The 18967-nt window shown below is 39.8% G+C and overlaps 1 protein-coding gene across 3 annotated transcripts in view; it reads right to left on the reverse strand.

The window, feature by feature from the left end:
- GRM8 (glutamate metabotropic receptor 8) overlaps nt 1-18967 on the reverse strand; it is a 359395-nt gene that overhangs the window by 296686 nt on the left and 43742 nt on the right. The window lies entirely within an intron of this gene.

Below are 18967 nucleotides of genomic sequence, written 5' to 3' on the forward strand. Positions count from 1 at the left end.
ACAGAAGTGATCCATCACACCTAAACGATTCTGAGCTGGGATAGGTAAATTATTTTACTCTTTCTTTTCAGTTTCTATTACTCTTTCACTGGCTTTACTTCTGTTGCCATCAGTTACCTTCTGAAGAAACATTCCTGAGCAGAATATATCTTCAGCGATCTGCACTGATCTTTTCACATGAGAAGGACATAGCTGAGAATCAATGCAGCATGGTTTGCTGCCAACGGAACTATTTCCATAACCATCATAGGTTGGTGTGGTATGTGAAAAATTACAGAGACAGATACATTTGCTAGCCCAGTTGAAATATGGGGATAAAATGCAAATCCTCTTTCATTACCGATTTTCTCTTTTTTTCCCCTCAACTACACAGTAATTATCTATCACACCCATTTCTGAGGTTATCTCTGGTGGTCAAACAGGCTAGCAACTATGGTATTCTGAATAATCTGAATTACCCCAGAGAAAGTAATTTTTTATAATTAATACACAGTATTATAGTATCAGATTTTGAGCTGAAAAAATACTAAAGCTCCATTGCATTGTATTCTATCCCCATCAAGCCAGAGAATATCTTTCATAAAGTCTAACCAAAAATGCTACAGCAACTGTATTTCAGTTTGTGACCTGCTGTGCTGCCCTGGTAGAACAGGGTGCGACAAAAAAGGAATGTATATAACAAAGTGTTCCGATTTTAGAATTAGTTTCCTTTCAGTGGGTTGAAGTAGGTCAGGGACTCATTAGAAGTCATTACTTTTAATTACACACAAGGGATACTATAGAAAGAATAATAATAATAATAATAATAACAACAACAACAACAACGTGATATCACAATCTCAAATCCCATAACAGATGCAGCATCTACAAAACAAATTCACCACTCTGAAAAGTACAGGTCTCTGCTGTGTGATGCACTTTAGGGCAAAAAACATTAAAAGGATATTTATGCATTACGAACATTTTTACAGCTGAAGCACATCTTGTCACACTGTGCATTGCTGTGTAACTCCAGGAGGATAAGAACCCATCCAAGGACAGCTTGAACTGTCATCAATGTTCTGTGCAAGACAGTCTATTGATAAATGTTTAACAATGCCATTTTCTCAGTAAGGGAGCTCTATTCTGGTATTTCCACACCATTTTAAATCCTGGGGTTTGCCTCGCTGAAAATGAACTATGTTAAGCAATTGTACATTAAATTATCCACCATCTGTAGGCAGCCTCTTTCTAAATATTTTAAACCCAGCTGAGGTCCAGACACTGAATGATAAACTGAAGAAGCAGCAGTTCAAATGAATAATATTCATACTGAGATCAAATCACAAGGAGGGGGGCAGGGGCAGCCTTGAGCTTGGAAATGGCCATTAGCTCTTCCTTCACAGTTTCTTATGTTCTCCAATCATCAGATCAAACGGGAAGCCAAGGATGGTCAGATAGCTTTAGGGACTTCTTGAACTATTAAAATTCCTTTTCTACTTGTTGGGGAAACCCATGCTTAATTATGTGTATCAATATGTTACACTTGTGTCAATCTCTGCTGAGCACAGCGTGAACTCTGATATTTCAAAGCTTTATTAGCCCTACCTCCCTCATTAGAGCTTGTCATATCAGTGTCTGGAACCGCAGTCTCTTTTGATGAGTTTGAGAAAAATATATGAAAATGTGCATCACTTTTGGTCTGAACTAACAAAGACAACTTTTTATTATTATTCAGCAGAAATAAATTTACCTGTTGGCTCACAAAGTATTCCTCAGTCCAAATCAGGTTTCCTTTACACATTCATTTACTAATTAGTACCATAGAGAGCAGAGCAGGCAACTTCAGAGACTCACCCATGGGGACATGCAGTTATCCACAGGAACTTTTCTGATTACAGAGACCATAGCTATGGGAGAAGAGGGAGCCCGCAGCAGGATGCAAGATGGGTGCTTTGCTTAATGGACAATTCTGATCTTTGCATTCACTTTTTAATGTTGCAAGGCCCCTTCAGCTTACACCACTGGCTGAGCAGCGGTACTATCCTTTTGCTGCCCATGCCACCAGCTTAATATCATGAGATACAAGTAGCTGAAAAATATCATGAAGAGGAAAAACAGATTTTTTTTTATCCTTGACAGCTCTCTCAACAGTTGTGGACAACATGAAGACATGTGAACGGGGCTCAGCTGGCCAGACACATATGCCCTGTGTTTTAGCGGGTGCTTTCACGTGTTCTTGGGTATGCTGCCTACACTTCAGCTATGACCTCAGAAATCCCAGCTTTCCTACAATATGTCTGCCCCGTGCTAATAACTTAGATACCTCATATCAGAGTGCATTAAGGGAATCTCTGTGATTCACCATAGCTAGGGATTCCTTCTGAAGCACAGGCAGTTTGTATGGGATTAAAAACCAGCATTTTAAACCCATATATTACAGACTTGGAAGAAGAAAAATGAAAGGTACCCTTTTTGTGTGTGTTCAGATGATTTTTCTCAGACTTGGCAGTTAAACAATTTTACATTGGGTTTTTAACCTTAAAAGTCCCAAACCATCTCCAAAAAGTTAAAAGTTTCCTATATTACCACAGTGATATGCTAAATCCAGTTGCTATGGTACAAAAGTTGAATTAAAAAGCAAAATGTTTCCCATCAAAAGATTAGAAGTTATCTATGAATTAAGCTCTGAGGCCCACGGGAGTGATATCCAAGCCTTTCTTTCTATTCAAAATGTACTTTAGTTTTAAAACAGTAGGGTGGCTGTGGAAAAGTGTCGTCCTCCTCTGCATGGTTCCTCAACACCATAGGGCAATGTCTCTTCCATCATTACCAGATTTCCATTCTAACTTAAACAATATGTTTTATCACTCACTGATCCATGGATTACCTTATCAAAGGCATCGTGGCAAGCAGAGAAATAAAAACCCAGGCAACCCAAGTAAGAACACAATAGTGTATTTATCACAGTAAGACCATGTTGTCATTGGTCTGAAGACTGCCTGCAACAGCTCCTACAGAATTTTGGGAACTTGTGAAAACCTAAATATTTAACATCCATGAACTCAACAGGTGCATTGGAAAGGAAAGATTCATGGGGAGGGTGCAGAAGGAGGGAACAAAACAAAACAAAAAAACCTGATTATATAGATCATGAGACCAAAGTGATTTCAAATAAAAAGGATCACTCTAGTATTTTGTTTCCTTGTGTCTAACAGCATCAGAGTCTGGAATCCTCAAAAACACAACATGGCTGACAATGGGCTAACCTTACTTGGCCCTTTTCAAAATCCCATCCTTTCAACACAAAAAAAGCAGATGTAAGTGCTTTATCCACCATTTGGGGAACGTTCACAAGAATAACTACTATAATCTCAGTCTAGAAAAAAAACTCCTAATATGGGCTCAAAGGTAAGTTGTACAAAGTAAAAAAAGTAGACCTTGTTCCCTCCCTCAACCAAAAAAAAGACTAATTTGAAACCTGCATGTCCTAACACATGCAGCAACTTAGTACCACCATTTCCACCAAGGTATTTTGCAGATAGTCTTTGGGGTCTTCATGATGTACACGGTGCTTTGGAGACTGCTCCATATTCAAAAAGTCAGAACAGCACAAACAGTGCTCAGAGTCTTTCTAACTGGATAGTAAGACCAAAGAACACTGAAAATTAGAACTTAAGGTGGGGGCGGGGGGAAATAGCGCTTTAATAGATCCCAGAAAATACCCTTATAATACATGGTATCAAATAGAAAGCAAAACATTCAGCTTTCACAAATACCTGTATTTCGTGAATTTTGTCATTTAGCTAGGATAAGTACAGCATCACAAATCATACTCGACACACACACACAAACAGATCGCAACACAGGGAAGTTGTGCCCATGGGCAGGCATATCAGAGCTACCCTCAAAGTCTGAACTTATCCATCACTTGTTTTGACCCAGCCCACAACCATGAGTAAAGTTTCTAAAAAGAAATAGGATTGCCCTGAAAGTCAGGAATTCAAAAGAAATTATTATATTTCTCTATAAAAATATTTTAATATTACGTACAAAATATATACATATATGCACATACATTTTCCATGTGTTGAGCCCTTTTTCTTTCCTTTCCGACAGAGTGGTTAGTGGTTTATACTTGCCTACTGGGGAGGCTACCCAAATTTTTTTTCTAAGCTGATATTTTTACTGACTCATACTAAACGAGAAGATGAGCTTTAGGGAAGGCACAGCTTGAAGCGAATAAGATCACTTAAATAAACAAAGATACCTTGCAGAGGTTTCCAACCTTTACAGCATTATATTCCTAGCTTCTCCATTTAAACAAGAAATTAGAATATTGAGGAAAGCTTCTAAAAATAGTTCAAGGCTATTTCTTGTTGAACTGTTCCCTATGCCCTATACATAGGTGCGTTTCCCTAACATTTTTCCCTTTTTCCTACAACTCATACTTTCTTTCCTCAGACATTTCAGCAACTTATACTTCCCTCCTGCTCTCCTGACATTCTTTCTCTTTCCTCTATGTGAGCATCTCCTTCCCAGATATCCCTTTTCCTTCACACCTGATTCCCTTCCATCTTCTCACTCACTCCTCCCTTCTCAATCACAACTTGACTGAAGTGAGAAAGAAGAGTAAACAGTGACTAGTTTCTAAAAAGCTGATTTAGGATTCTCAGTTCCAGCTCTGCTTCTCCCCTTCGGCAGCCTACGGTTCAGAGATACTCAGTGTCTCCCCTTGGCCCAGCAGAAAGGGCAAAGGGGAACTCCTCTTCCATGAAATAAGGCTGGACAGGGTCACTCCTCACTCTTGTCTACCGAGTAAGGCTTCCTTCCCCATAATAGGCATTTTTGCTCTCCAACTGCATTGGGAACACATTCACAAAGTCAGCAAAAGCAATATTTGATGTAGGAAAAAAGCCTATATTGGATAGGCATTTCACATCATTTCTGCAAATTCCCCTTTCCCCTATTTTTATTCATTGCAATTTAAGTACAAATCAGTTTACTGTTATCACCACCATACAGCCTTGTTTGAGGGCTAGCCTTAGCCTTCCCGGCTAGTACAAGGGAGATTCCCTCCCTAGCTGTGACTCTCCAATATCTCTAAGTCCAAATACAGATGATATATAAGTCCTTTTGAAGGTTCATAAAAGTCCTCCTCAGTTAGCTTGATCCTGTAAGTCTGGCCCCACCATGAACATCCTACTTCAGTGGCTCGGCAGGATGCTGAACGAAGAGGGTCTGACAAGCTTTCAATAAGCTCTGAAAGCTCCACCACTCACTTTCCCCCCCTATTTCAGCAATCCAGATAACACCCCATATTTCTGGCAGGTCAATAGTCAGAGGCAGAGCCTGCTGACAGCCACTTTCCTGAGAAGCAGCTGCCTTCACGCCTACGTGTATCAGCACACCTTTGCCATGCAGCACAGCCAGGCAGTGCTTCAGCAGGCAGCCAAGGGGACCTTGGCTCTGGGGCCCCGTACAAACCTTTGCAAGTCACCTAAAGAGGGTGAAAAGAAATGCTCATGTCAGGCCATGACATATTTCACAGAATTCAGTGTCTTTATTTGGGTAGAACAAGAAACCAATTGGTCCTGTTCTGACCAAATATTGGGAACATTTATACACTTCAGCTGTTGAAGATTTCTTCTTTGACTGATGTAAAACACAGGTTTTTATGAGCTCAGCTTTAGTACGGATCTTTTTAAGAGAACCCCATGTTTACCAGACAGTTGCTGTCTGCAGCTACTGCGTGCAGTGCATTTGTGCACTGATAGTAGGCTTTGGAAATCTCCTTTTTTATCGTGAGCACAAATAATTTATATTAGGAACTAGACTACACTGTACCACTTTTGAATACTATAACAGCTTTTGATGAGTGAACATCTTTTATTTTGAAATTGTCCTCCCTCAGTCTGTTGCTGCATATGTTAAAAGACCCCATCAAAAGCAAAATTACACTAAACTAGATTTAAAAGTGTCAAGTGCATTGAATAAACATTGGAGACATCAAAAGCCTGAGTGGATGCTCCTGATGACAAGTGGTGTGGGAATGCCAGCCTGTGCTGAGCCTGGTATAATTCCATTTCTATCTACTTATTGAAATTGCTTCACAAATATATTTCTGCATATCAGTGTCACTTATCCAGTTCCAGACACTGGAAGAGATGGTTTAAAATTGCCAGCTGAAAGATATCAACATATTTTTCCATGGAATATCAATGTCATCTACATCTCTTTCAAAAAAAAAAAAAAAAAAAAAAAAGACACCAACCCACACAACTGTGAAGCATTTGTTTTTTGTGTCTTTAGTCTGTCTTCTTTTTCACAGTTTGTAGATCTTACTTTTTAATCCTAAAGGCAAAAAAGCACTGAGGTCTATTGGAATAGAATTTCCGGGCTCTGTCTGGCACGTGGGCTGCCTACGTAACATATGGTGAAGTTAAGCACCTTGGAATGGGATTCAGATGATGCTTCCTGAGCTACTGAGTGGGAAATACCAAACAAAAGATATGTCCAAGATCATATTTCTTTGGTGTAGATGGAACCAAGACTGCAGTTAACAGCCCAAAGTCACCTTCCACACATAAGACTGGTTCACACTTCCCTTCTAAAAACAAGTGTGGAGAAGAGGACAATGGTGTTACCTCTATTTATTTTTTTAAAGAAAAGCTAGGGGCCACAGAGCCCTTGTTTGTACACTTGCATCTTCACTTTTAGTTGGGAGCCCTTCTTTTGTGTAGGGCTGATGACCTCCCTCAAGTCCCTTTCCTTTAGGGATTGGTTAGAAACCAATACAGAAAGAGTTATAGAAAAAGCCAAAGCGTGAAACGTGGCTCTTTAGTCACCTTCAGCATGCATACAGCCCGAACTAGATCTCCCAAGGGATTGCTCTAACACTGAGACACTGGCCAGACCCAGACGGGGAGGACTCCTTCACACGTGCCTGGCAGCAGGACCCTGCATGGATGAGTTGCATAAAGCTGGAGAACAAACAAGTGTAGCAGACATAACTGCACAGCTCTGCACTATGTCTGAGCTTGGGCAGGTCCCAGGGTCCGGTCCTCACTTCTTGAGGCATGTTTGACACTGAATAAAATATTTGCCAAATACGTAGGCAATAAGCTAACTGCCAAGGTGGCAGCCCTCAGGGGGAAATGCAGTCACAGAACTGTAAATGCTAAGAGACTTTTACTGGCCAAAATTAGACACCAGAAGTTTCACAGATCCAAGAACATCTTTAAAGATCACAGACTGAGATGTCTAAGTGCCACTTTAGGCACATAAGAGGGTTGTGTGAGGCCTTACTTATTTTATCTGGGCTAGATAGTCCAAATATAACCCTGCAGATTTATGGAAACAAGTAAGGGGTCCTGTTGTATTATGCAGTTTCCAAATAAATCTGCAAATCTTCCATGTCAGATTTCTAAAGCATTGCAATTTCACTCCCTATTAGGATAAAAGAAATTTCTGTCTGACCGAATTCCCCATAAAATTAAACAAAGTTATTTTCTATATTTTGTACATCAAACAGAGTCTTATTTGTTATTTCTGGGCCTTTTTCCCTGCACACTTTATAATGCATAGCCCTCCCCCTCACTCAATTTGGCTGAGCCAGCAATTAACAATATTTTACTCAAGCAAGAGAAAAAAATCTGGCTTTAAATACACAGGTGTCACAACAGTCAGTTTCTAACAAAAAGAGTGAATTGTCTCAAATACGCTTCTCCATTTACAGAGGAGCGTTTTGTACAGAATACATAAGAGTAAAACCAGCTACCACCAGTGCCTGTGCTGGTGGCCGATGGCTTCAAATTCCCTCTGCCACCCAGAGTGCCAAAGCGAGGGGCACCTCCTGCAGCCAGCTCACCCTCTGCACGTCCTGGTGGACACAAGCCTCAGAACTGGCGTCTCCAGAACCATGCAGCCAACTGCAGAGCAAAACCTGATTTTCAGACAACACATGGGGAACCACACATGAGAACAGAACGTGGTTCCTCACCCCAGCGCAGCCTCGCAGGAGGCAGAGCACCGTTGTAGTATCACGGCAGGCAGGAACAGAACAGCTCACCCTGCTATGGTGGAGGCAAAGACTTTGCATTTTCCTTAGTATCCCAAGAATGAAAGCCCCCTCTGAGTTCCTGCAAGGCAGGTGGGATGCTAGCTCTGCTGCCCCTCTGCTCAGTCTTTTGGGATCACAGCCAGGGGCTGCACACAACGAGAATGAACCACAGCACCGCACTACACCGTGCCAAAACGCACAAAACATCTCACCACTGCATCAACAGAAAGAAGCCAGCAATTCTGAGAGACTTCATTTACTTTTCCTCTAGTCAGATATATGTCATTGAGAACAAGGCAATAAGTACACACATAGTACTATTGCTTTAAGGCCTATAGGTTAAGTTATAGGGGCACAAAAAAAGCTCAGCAAATACTGGTAATGGGCTAGACCAGAGATCATTTAAATCTTGGCACAAGAGCCAGGCCAGCCACATCATACCATCACTTTTTATTTTTCCCCCTCCCACACCAGGACTGCTCACTTCAAACCACAAACTACTGATATTATTAGCGGTATTTTCTCAACTTTTCCTAAAAGCAAAAAAAAAAAAAACCAAACAGAAAAACCCTCCTCAGACCTCTGTTTCACAGTTTGGATGCATATGTGTTACACAATACAGAAAGCGCTACCAAGAAGCATTTCTGCATGGAAATCACCGGGTTGTCTCTATGCTACCATTTCACCAGACTTTGGAAATCTCAGCTCTACAGAAGGAAGTTCCAGAAAGATAATTAACAATCAGGATGTCATGTGATGTGAGCATCAGCCTCTCCTTTCCATAATTCTTGTAACTATAAAACAAAACTATGCATATTTCTCATGTTCCCTAAATTGACTACTTGGAAAATATGAGGCTCAGGTCCAAAACTCTGGAAGTTCACTATCCAAGTGCTCATTAAGGTCAAGGGAGCTTTCCACAGACATGGAATTTTACCTGAAAACAGCAGTTGAAGAATCAGAATCAAACAGATGATCAACAATGTGATCTTCTCGCAGCTTCTATATACACGCCTACATATTCTCAAGAAATAAGAAGCACTTGAAATTCTTCTCACACTGCATCAATTTCCACATCTTATCTCACTTCAGCTCATACCTGCTGCAGAAATAAAATCTAAGGGAAAAAATGAACATGCTCAAACCTACCAGTTAAAAATAAATTCCTGGTGTATAGTCAGAATGGGTTAATTTGTTTGATCTGTTTAGAACTCAAAAAGCAGCAAGTTAAAAACTGAAATCTCTCTAAGAATGTGAAAAATGTATTATCCTTTTTACTGACTGTAAAGATTCAATCTAAAGAACAGTTGGAAGGTAGAGTCTGGAATACCTACTTTGATTAGTCAACAGATGCTCTATAGAGTCAAAACTTACTTACTCCCTAAGTTTTGACTTTTATTGTTAACTCAAAAACCGACAAAACAGAAACCTACATTTTTTTTTTCCCAAACTGACTACATCAACAGCAGCTCTCTAAAAACTCTCTCTGCTCTAATACTTGATTATATCTGCTTCAGGGAAAGATTCCTATATCTCAGATAATTTCCACCTGCTTGTATGAGTCACCTGTTAGTACAGCTGTTTCTTAATGGTAGTGCCTTGCAGCTGAGATAAGAGTGAATTCAACAACTAAAGATCAAGAGGTGACTTGATAGTCTAATACATTAGTTTCTTCCACTGACAGAAAACTTATTTCCTTACATAAATGAAATCATGACATGATCCAGTAGCTAAAATGAAGAGAGTAAAAAATAAGGACTAGAAATAAGATAAAGACATTTAATGCTGAAAGTAACAAACAACTGGGCTCTACTTCTTGATATCTAGTGTAAAATAGCGGAGTACAGAGCCCAGACTTCAGATCAGCAGACTTCGACTTTATCAGGAACCTGCTGTGTGTCATCCTACGGCAACTCTGAAAAGTAAAGGAGTTCAGGGAAGACGGAGGGTTTTTCAGAAAGCATCCTACAAGTGCAAGAGCAGTCCTTCCTAATATTCAGGAAGACAGGTAAACTTGCCAGAAAATCTGCATGGTTGAGGAGGGAACTTACAGTGTAGAGACATTAAAAGGCAATATCAGGAGGAGACACAGGGATCAGGTACAGGAATTTTAAGACCTTGCTTGGCCAGGCAGGGACTGTGTCAGGAAAGCCAAACCTCATCTAGAGTAGAAGGGACATGAAAAGCAGCAAAAAGAGCTTCTACCAATACGTTCATAACAAAATGCTGAACAAGGACAATGTGAGCTCATTGCTGAATGGGGTGGGTGATTCAGTAACAGCAGACACAAATCAGGCAGAGATACTCGATGTCTTCTTTTCTTGACTCTTCACCAACAAGGTTTCCTAGGCCTCTCTGCTTAGTGAAAGGGTTCACGGAGGAAAACATGAAGTGGGTGAGAATCAAGTCAGGGATTACTCGAGATAAATGATCCTGTGCGTGCCCATGGACCCCGCTGGGCTATAGCCAAATGTTCTGAGAGAACTGGCCAATATCCTTGCAAGATCACTCTCTATCACCTTTGAAAGTTCATGGAGACTGGGAGTGATGCCCCATGAGAGGAAGAAAGCAAATGTTGCACCCTGGCTTCAAAAAGTGAAAAGGGGAACTAGGTCCAGATTGACCTCACCTCAGTTCCTGGAAAAATCACAGAACAAGTATTCCTGGAGCACATCTCTGGACACATGAAGGAGATGACTGAAAGCAGCCACAATGGATTTATCAAGGGCAAACCATGCCTGACTACCCTGATGGCTCTCTACAATATAGTGACTGAGTCTGTGGTCAAGGAGAGAGCAGAGGATGCAGGAGACACCATCTCCCACAGTATTCTTGTACCCGTTACAACTTTACAATCCGGTGATGAACAACTGGACAGGTAAAAATCTGGTCGGATGATCAGGAAAGGGTCATGATTAAGAATCCATACCCGATGTGGAGGCTAGTAACAAGCTGACTACCACAGGGGTCTATCTTTGAACCACCCCATTTTAACATTTTTACCAGTGACCTGCAGGTCATTGAGGTGATGGAGCGTACCCTCACCAAGTTTGAAGATTACATGAAACTGGGGGAAACAGTAGATACTCGGCAGGATAGGGCTGTCAATATAAAGGGACCTAGACAGGCTTGAGGAACAGGCCAACAGGATCCTCATGAAATTCAACAAAGACAAACACAAATCCTTGCACTTAGGAAGGAAAGTGGCCTTGCAATGATACAGAACTGGAACTAGCTCTGTGGAAAAGGCCCTGGGATTCTGAAAGACAGCAACATGAGTCAGCAGTACCCTGGCAGCAAAGAGGACCAGAGGCATCCTGGGCTGCAGTAACAGAAGCAGTACATCAAGGGAAGGAATTACCATCCTCCACTCATCACTTGTTAGACTGCATTTGGAATACTGTGTGAAGTTTTGGTTCCCCAGTACAAGACAGATATGGATAAGCCAGACCAGGTTCAGCAAAGTGCCGCCATGAAGGTTGGGAGCTGAAGCTCTTGCCCTGTGAGGAGAGGCTGAGGGAGCTAAGATTGTTCAGCTTGGAGCCAAGTTGGTTTAAGAGGAACTGAACAACAGCCCTCCAGCATCAGACGGAGCCAGACTGGAGTCATGCATGGTGGCAGGGTGAAATACAACAGGCAACATTTGAAAAAAGGAAAGGTTCAGACTGATGTGAGGACAGTCAGGCAGTGCAACAGGCTGTGCAAAGAGACTCTCTCCATCCGCGGGTTTTTTCAAGAACGGACTGGATAAAGACCTGAGCCACTGGTCTGATCTCATGGCTGACCTTGCTTTGAGCAGGAGGCTGGTACATCCTACCTTACTGGTGACTGGACTGAGCTTTGTTTTCCTTAGTGCTCTTTGTAGTTCGTGAAGAGAGATAGGAACCGCCACTGGGTAATTCACATCTAAATGGACTGATAAACATCTACTGGAGATCCATTCGTCTCCAGTGAGTGCAGAGAGAGCTTAGATTACAGTCACAGCCTCAATAATATTCAGATATCTTTCTGTGTAATGAAGAACCAGCAAATATTTCTCTCAATTCTTGTTTGAATTTAGAATTTAAATGGAAGTAGGCATCTGACCTCATTTTAGTCCTTCTCTGTGTTCTGCCAGAGGAAGGTAAATATAACACAGTTTTTGCAAACATACGTGATCCTAAACCTGTACAGATTTTGCTGCCACCTTAGGAATTGCAACTGCACAGTCAGGTGTTGGGGTTACTTTCTCTAAGACTTCCTGTGGGGAAAAGAACATGTATTAAATTTCATTCAGTAAACCATGACAATTATAAAGGAGATTTACAAAGTATTGCTGAACCTTAAAAAGCAGACATTAAAGGTTTCAGAGTAAATAGAGACTTCCAACTCTGAGGGCAAGAATAGCAAGATGCAACAGCACAAAAAGAGGAATTTACATTGAACCAAGAAATAAGCTCCCACAATTGCTTAAAATATGCATATATACACATGCACAGAGTGTAAGAATAGACTGAAGCAAGAACCAAGGTCCAGTTCCCATCAGTAAGAGGATCTACTCCACTCTGCAGCAGCCGCAGTGGTGCCACTCAGTAGCAAAATGCCAAGGAATTTCTTGGCTTTTCACGCATCCTGATTTTGATCCCATAATATGGTCTGTAAATAAAGTAAGGCACGTATGCACCTCTCTCTGGTAAGGTCCAGTTTCCTGAGGTACACGGTGTTCTCACATGAGAGGCACCATAAGCCCTAAAGACCATGAGGAAACTGAGAAATATCTTCTATCTTCCCTTTTCCATATGCAGAAGCAGCACTTTACCAAGAAATAACAGCCTTCACCATCTAGAAAACTCAAAGTATTTTAGCAACATGCTGTTCATGTATTTGTAAAACAAATAAATAAATAAATGAATTGAAGCACACATCAGTTCCATCAACCAGCTAAAAAGGTCAATTTCACTACAGCAAAGAGATGAAAAACCTTATCTGTATTTTTGCCCTTTCCACATCATTTGGAAGATGTCCTTTGTGGAAAAAGTCCATCGTATCTAATAAATTTCTTTTTGCTTAAATACCGCTACATTAAACAGCTCTTGGAAAATTTTATGGATTTTTATAAGCATTTACCTCTTCCTCCAGAATACATAGTTACAGATTTATTTCACTTTTCAACCTCAGCCTTTACAGCTACTGTTCCAGCACAAGTGCCACCAGTTCTAACCTCCCCAACATAATGAGCCTTCTTTGCTTATCCTGTGTGTCCCAGACCACATAAAAGCTCTGCGGCTAAGCCATTATGAAAATAAATAAGGGGGCAGGTTGCTAACTGTTTCTGAAAGTAAGAAAGAACATTTACTTGTTATCATGCTTACCATCTATAAAGCAAAAGTAATTTGACATTAAGATATAATGCTCCCTTTGCCCATGATTCATATTTCAAGAAGACAGAACCCCACATTTACCAAAATAGTCTTAATTTTGTCCAAGGTAAAAACATTTTGAAATAAATACTTCAAAAAAACCTCATTCTTTGTAATTAGAAACAAAATTTCTGTAATTTCTTTAATAAAACAACATATTAAGTATGCTACAAATAAATCAAATAAATTACCATTTTTAATTAGGCATAACAAACAATTAAACAGATGACATTTAAAATTAATTTTCTCTACTGGAGGGAACATGATTTAAGTCAGTGCTGAGCCCAGCATTCTCCTTGTGGATATTCCTTCAAATGCAGTGACATTCAAAACCATCATAACATTTTCAGAGTCTATTTCCATTTTTCAGTATCTGAGCTTTCACTTTTAAACCAGGTTTTTTTCGGTAACCAAACTTCCCTAGAAATGCTTCATGTCTTAAAGTTTCTGCTTAGCTCCATAGTATGTAATTGCTGAACAGCTGCACAGTCATACCAACCACTGATAAAAAGGCATTACAAACTTCTAAGCAAATCATATTTATAATGCATAATATTCAAGGCCAAAGGAAATCAGTAGTACTTCAAGGCAAACTTCTGAAAATAGGGCAAGAGCATCTTGGGAAAGATGATGGTAAATACTGTGCAGCAAAGAAAAGATTCAGCTGTCTAAAACATAACTCCCATACAGCATACTGAAAAGAGAATTACCTTGCTTTCGACTGCACTTTGTCTCCCAAATTAAAGAATTATCTACAGCTAACTGCTTCAAGGACTGGAGTAAAAACTCTTAGGAGTCCAGTCCAGCAAAGACTAGATACCTTTAGAAGAGACCCAATTCTGAGCACATGGGTTCTCTGCCTGACTTCATATATTTAAATACCTCAAAGACTTGCCCCTGCAAGATATTTTAGGCAATAAAGAAGCCACAAAGGAAATGCTTTATTTCCTACTCTGAAAGCTTTTCCTTAATTCTTCATTTTTAATGGTGTAAGTGAAGAGTGAGACTGTAGAAATCAGTAAAGGCACTGTAAACCCAGCCAGAAAGGAAATCTAGCAGGTGCACATTTCACTTGCAAGCTGTACTTAGTAATTGTCATCACATGCATACACATTTTTTTGCAAAGCATCAAATGCTAAAAAAAAAAAGCAAAGACATTTCGTATTCACTAAAAGGTGACAGACGAGTTTTTAGAGACTGCAAAATACAATAGAACATTTCACCCAGATGAACATTTTGGAGAAAAATAGGAAGACCAAAATGAGAACATGAATTTAATTTTTGTTCTGTTGCTTGAGAGAATTAAATGTAGGATGGCATCTTCCTGCTTGGACTGTATGTGTGATTCCCATCAGCAGAAATGAGCGCTATGTATGTGCATCCAGGGTAGAACAATTCTGGGTCTGTATACGCAGTCTAGAGTGTGAGAAGGTAGCCGCGGATTTTTGTTAAATGAAGGAAGTGGGAAGCTGAAGTGGCCATTTTTGTACCTAGTACATCACTAGAGATCTTAAATTAAAGGTGTATTTGGAGATACCCATTTGTGACACAAGTTACATCAGTCAGTTTAAGACTATAGCTGGTCTTTATATATATATACACATATATATCTCAATAAAATCATACAAAACATAATACGTTTTTAAAATATTAGAATTATGATGTAAATAGGTCTTTGTGCTTGGGGAAAAGCCTCAGGGGAACAGTTCTACAGACAAGACCCTGCAAGGAAAATGCTTCCAGGGAATGCCTCCCTAGACAAATCTCCTGCTAAGCAGAATGCCTGTGGCAAAATGCTTTTGGTAAAATGCTTCTGAAAGATGATGACTCTTTTGACAAAACCTGTGCTCACTCTCACTCAGAGTGCCCAAAGCCAGGCTTTCATCACTGCAAGGAGCAGCCCATCAGCGGGATGAGCCCTGCTCCTCACTGTCTTTAACAACAACAACAAAAAAAAAACAACAAACCTGGAACCAATCACTGGTGGTATCCCAGTTTTTATAAGGCCAGAGATTTTCATAGCCACAGTTACTACAAATATTTGTGCTTTGGTTAGGTAACAGTGACAAATAACTGTCAAAAGTAAGGGATTTATGTGTGATAGAGTTATTGAGAAATAATCATACTGCAGTTATGCAAATCAGTCCTCATCAACCAATCTGACTGCAAGGATTTGCATATGTGATTACAAATATGCAGTAATACATATGTAACTTTGGGCTTCGCCTGCCTGAGACACTGCTTCTCCTGTGGAGTCCTTAGTTATCTGAAAAATCCTGAAGTTACAGTGGTACTGAAATTCTGTCTGTTTTTAGCATTCCTTGCATTACCTGGTACAGGTGTATCTGTTAAAATATTCTCATGCCAAAGAAATCTTAAATCATATACTCACAACAAACAAGACTATTGTCTTTCCTTTTTCCTCACTAATCTATTTATTTTCTCACTGTCCTCTTGCTGCAACTACATCCCTTGAGGGAAGTGTTTTCAGTCCCTGTGGACACTATGTAAGAGTGAAAAGAAAAAAAAGAAAAAAGTAGGAAGTCACCATACTTACTGTAACATAGCTATATGTTCTATAGTTATATAGTATATGTTATATACTACAAGAAGATCAGAGCACACAGATAAATACGCTGTATGGATATTGAGAAAACATCATGGTTTAAGCAGATCAATCATATTTCAGGCATACTGCTATAGCTAAAAAAAAGGTACCCACGTTTTTTGCATAAAACCCGTTAGGGCTAGAAAACTAAAACTAATAGCAATCTTCAAGCTATAGTATCAATTTCCCCTACTCTGGATTGCTTACCTTTTCAGGTCACTGTGGTATAAAGAGCTTTACAACACTAACACTAGCTTTTTGGCACTGCAGAAAAAAGGGGGGTGAAGGGAGAAGTATAAATATACAAAAGATTAAGCATTTTCAAAACTTTTTTTACCTGAAGTGATTCTATTTCAGTTTACCGCTCAATCTGAATGTATTTGATACATCTAATCTGATTTAGTACATCATAAAAAAGTTGATGCAGGGGCTGGTAACCTGTAATATCTGGTCACACCACAGTTTAGACTATAGGCCAGATCCTGTTCTCCTAAATCCTGCCTGAGCCAGGATGCAGGCATACGAATGCCCCTTATACCTCTAACAGCAAACCAGCCCCCCGACCTGTGCATCATCTTTAAATACATTTCTGCTTGGCCTAAAAGTTCCTTTGGTGTCTGAAGTATGTCTCCCATAAGAACATACCTATGATGAAATAATACATTGTTAGCTTTTCTACTGATTTTGGGGAAACTGCATTTATCCTCATAATGCATGGAACTTCGATTTTTATCATCAGATCTTACAACAGTCATATTCCCCCATAGAACTACAAAGTATGTTGTTCTTACATGGGCCATACATATCTTATTTGCTTTTCTGTATATATTGTGCCGTTATTTGCTGTTGTTAGTGCATGAACATAAGGAAGAAATTATATGCACAGAAATCTTTGCAAATAGAAATATTATTGATGACAGTTGAAAATATTTTAAAAAACCCTAAGGAAAGCTCTTTACACTACTGAAGACAATGCATACAACATTTTCAGACACATGCTTACCTAAACAGTTTACAACTAGGTGCTGTCAGAACTGGGTGGCTAAAGGTTTCTCTACCCCTACAGTATTTTCAATATTGCAAAGTATTTTCTGTTTTGCATGAGAATGGAAGCAAGACCTGTCCAACTTTTCCACCAAAACCAGAAGTGAATCAATGGTTTATCCTACAAAATGTTTCTAAGAGATGTAAAACCAAAGTTTAAATGTTTAACTAGGAACTGAAAAGTGATACACTGATATTTCAGTTGGGATTGGGGGCTACCTGGAAGCTATATATGTTTATAAGCAAAGAAACTCCTTAATGGATCTGGAAAATTTTCCATTATCAGAATTTTAGTAAAACTATACACTGCCATTAAAAAGTTTGATTCAATAAATCATCACTTTTTTTTTAAAAAAGGCCAATATTCATCACAAAATTCCAGAGAAGTAGTTGCAAATATCCAAATGTTTATCTAGTACTAATTTTATTATTTTTTTTGGGGGGGAGGGTATTATTATTCTGTAGCAAGTGAATAATTTGTCAATCAAAATAAAATTACAGTCAATTTCAGTCTATGGTGCTCACTCAAACCAGCTATCTAATTAGACATAGTCAACGTTATGACTCATAACCTAATGAGATCTCCCCTTTTGGTTCTTTGAAAAAGGAATGGGGATTAACTCACTTGAGGAAACATTTTCCCACTTTGAACATTAGATGATAGCAATCACAAGATCAAAAGCAATCTATTAAAGGGGTGTATTCCATACGTATTGTATAAACGTACTGCATAATATCCTATTAGGAAATTCTGTGTTCTTACCCAATACTTGAAAAACATTCAAAGAAACACTTACAGAATTGCTCTTTCATTCAGTTATTACATGTAAAAGAATTAAAAACTGTAGTTGTAGCCATGACAAAGGCTGACTTGCAGACACAGCAAAGTTCTTTATCACAAGACAGGACTGAAAAAGTTGCAGTCAGTGTGCCTACACACCAAAAAAATAGTGGGGATAATATCAGCATGCATTAGTTGCTTGACATCACCAGGTACTGCAAACAGATTTTAATTCATTTTTCCTATCATTAAAAAGTGTCAGGAATGCCTGAGGCTTTCTGTGTTGTTTTGCTTTTTTGAGAAAAGCTTTCAGCTTTTCAAATTAAGTATCCAGAATGTTAATGCATAGTTAATATTCTGAATCTACTCCTTTACACTGATTTATTTTAGTCTGCTCCTTTTTTTGTTACAGAATCCAAGCCCACCCCCAGAATGACTAACTTAGGCACTGGTATATATATTTCTGGTGCCTGCTGAACTTTAGTGTAATCAGCGTGACTAGGTTTAAACACATCTAGTACATTAAGGCGAGTGCCCTCGCCACCCGGCAGCAGGGCACTGGGAGAGAGGAGAGGTGGTGCCAGATTCCCCGTCTTTCTAGTAGGGTGCAACGTGGGAACGTAGCTCTTGCTCCTGGAAATCTAGATCATCTTGCATGACATTACTGTTGTGGGAAAACTTACTAAAAACAAGGGCATCGTCATATAATTCATCTTAATCACAATCAGGTTGCCTTTGCTGTGGCTCCTTTCGCCCCATGAAACTGGCACTCCCCATCACACAGATGAAGCACCACAGCCTGGTCTGCTGCAACAGCTTTGCCCCATGCCAGGGGTTTGGCCACCCCTAAAGATGGAGGAAATGGGTGGCCAGGCCACGGCCAGGCTGAGGAAGACTCCTGGCATCCCTTTTCTTTTTCTTGCAATCCCGCCAGGTCCCTTTCCCAGGAAAGAGGATTTTTCCCACCTTGCTATTATGTACAGGGTTCCATGACACAGTTAATTGTAGCTTCACCCATTACTGACTTTGACAGCTTTTCTGGGTCAGAAAGCAGCCTAAACCTGAACAGTCATGAAGCTGAGAAACCTCTCTCT

The sequence above is a fragment of the Falco naumanni genome, chromosome 5 (assembly GCF_017639655.2).
Source record: "Falco naumanni isolate bFalNau1 chromosome 5, bFalNau1.pat, whole genome shotgun sequence".
Taxonomy (NCBI): domain Eukaryota; kingdom Metazoa; phylum Chordata; class Aves; order Falconiformes; family Falconidae; genus Falco; species Falco naumanni.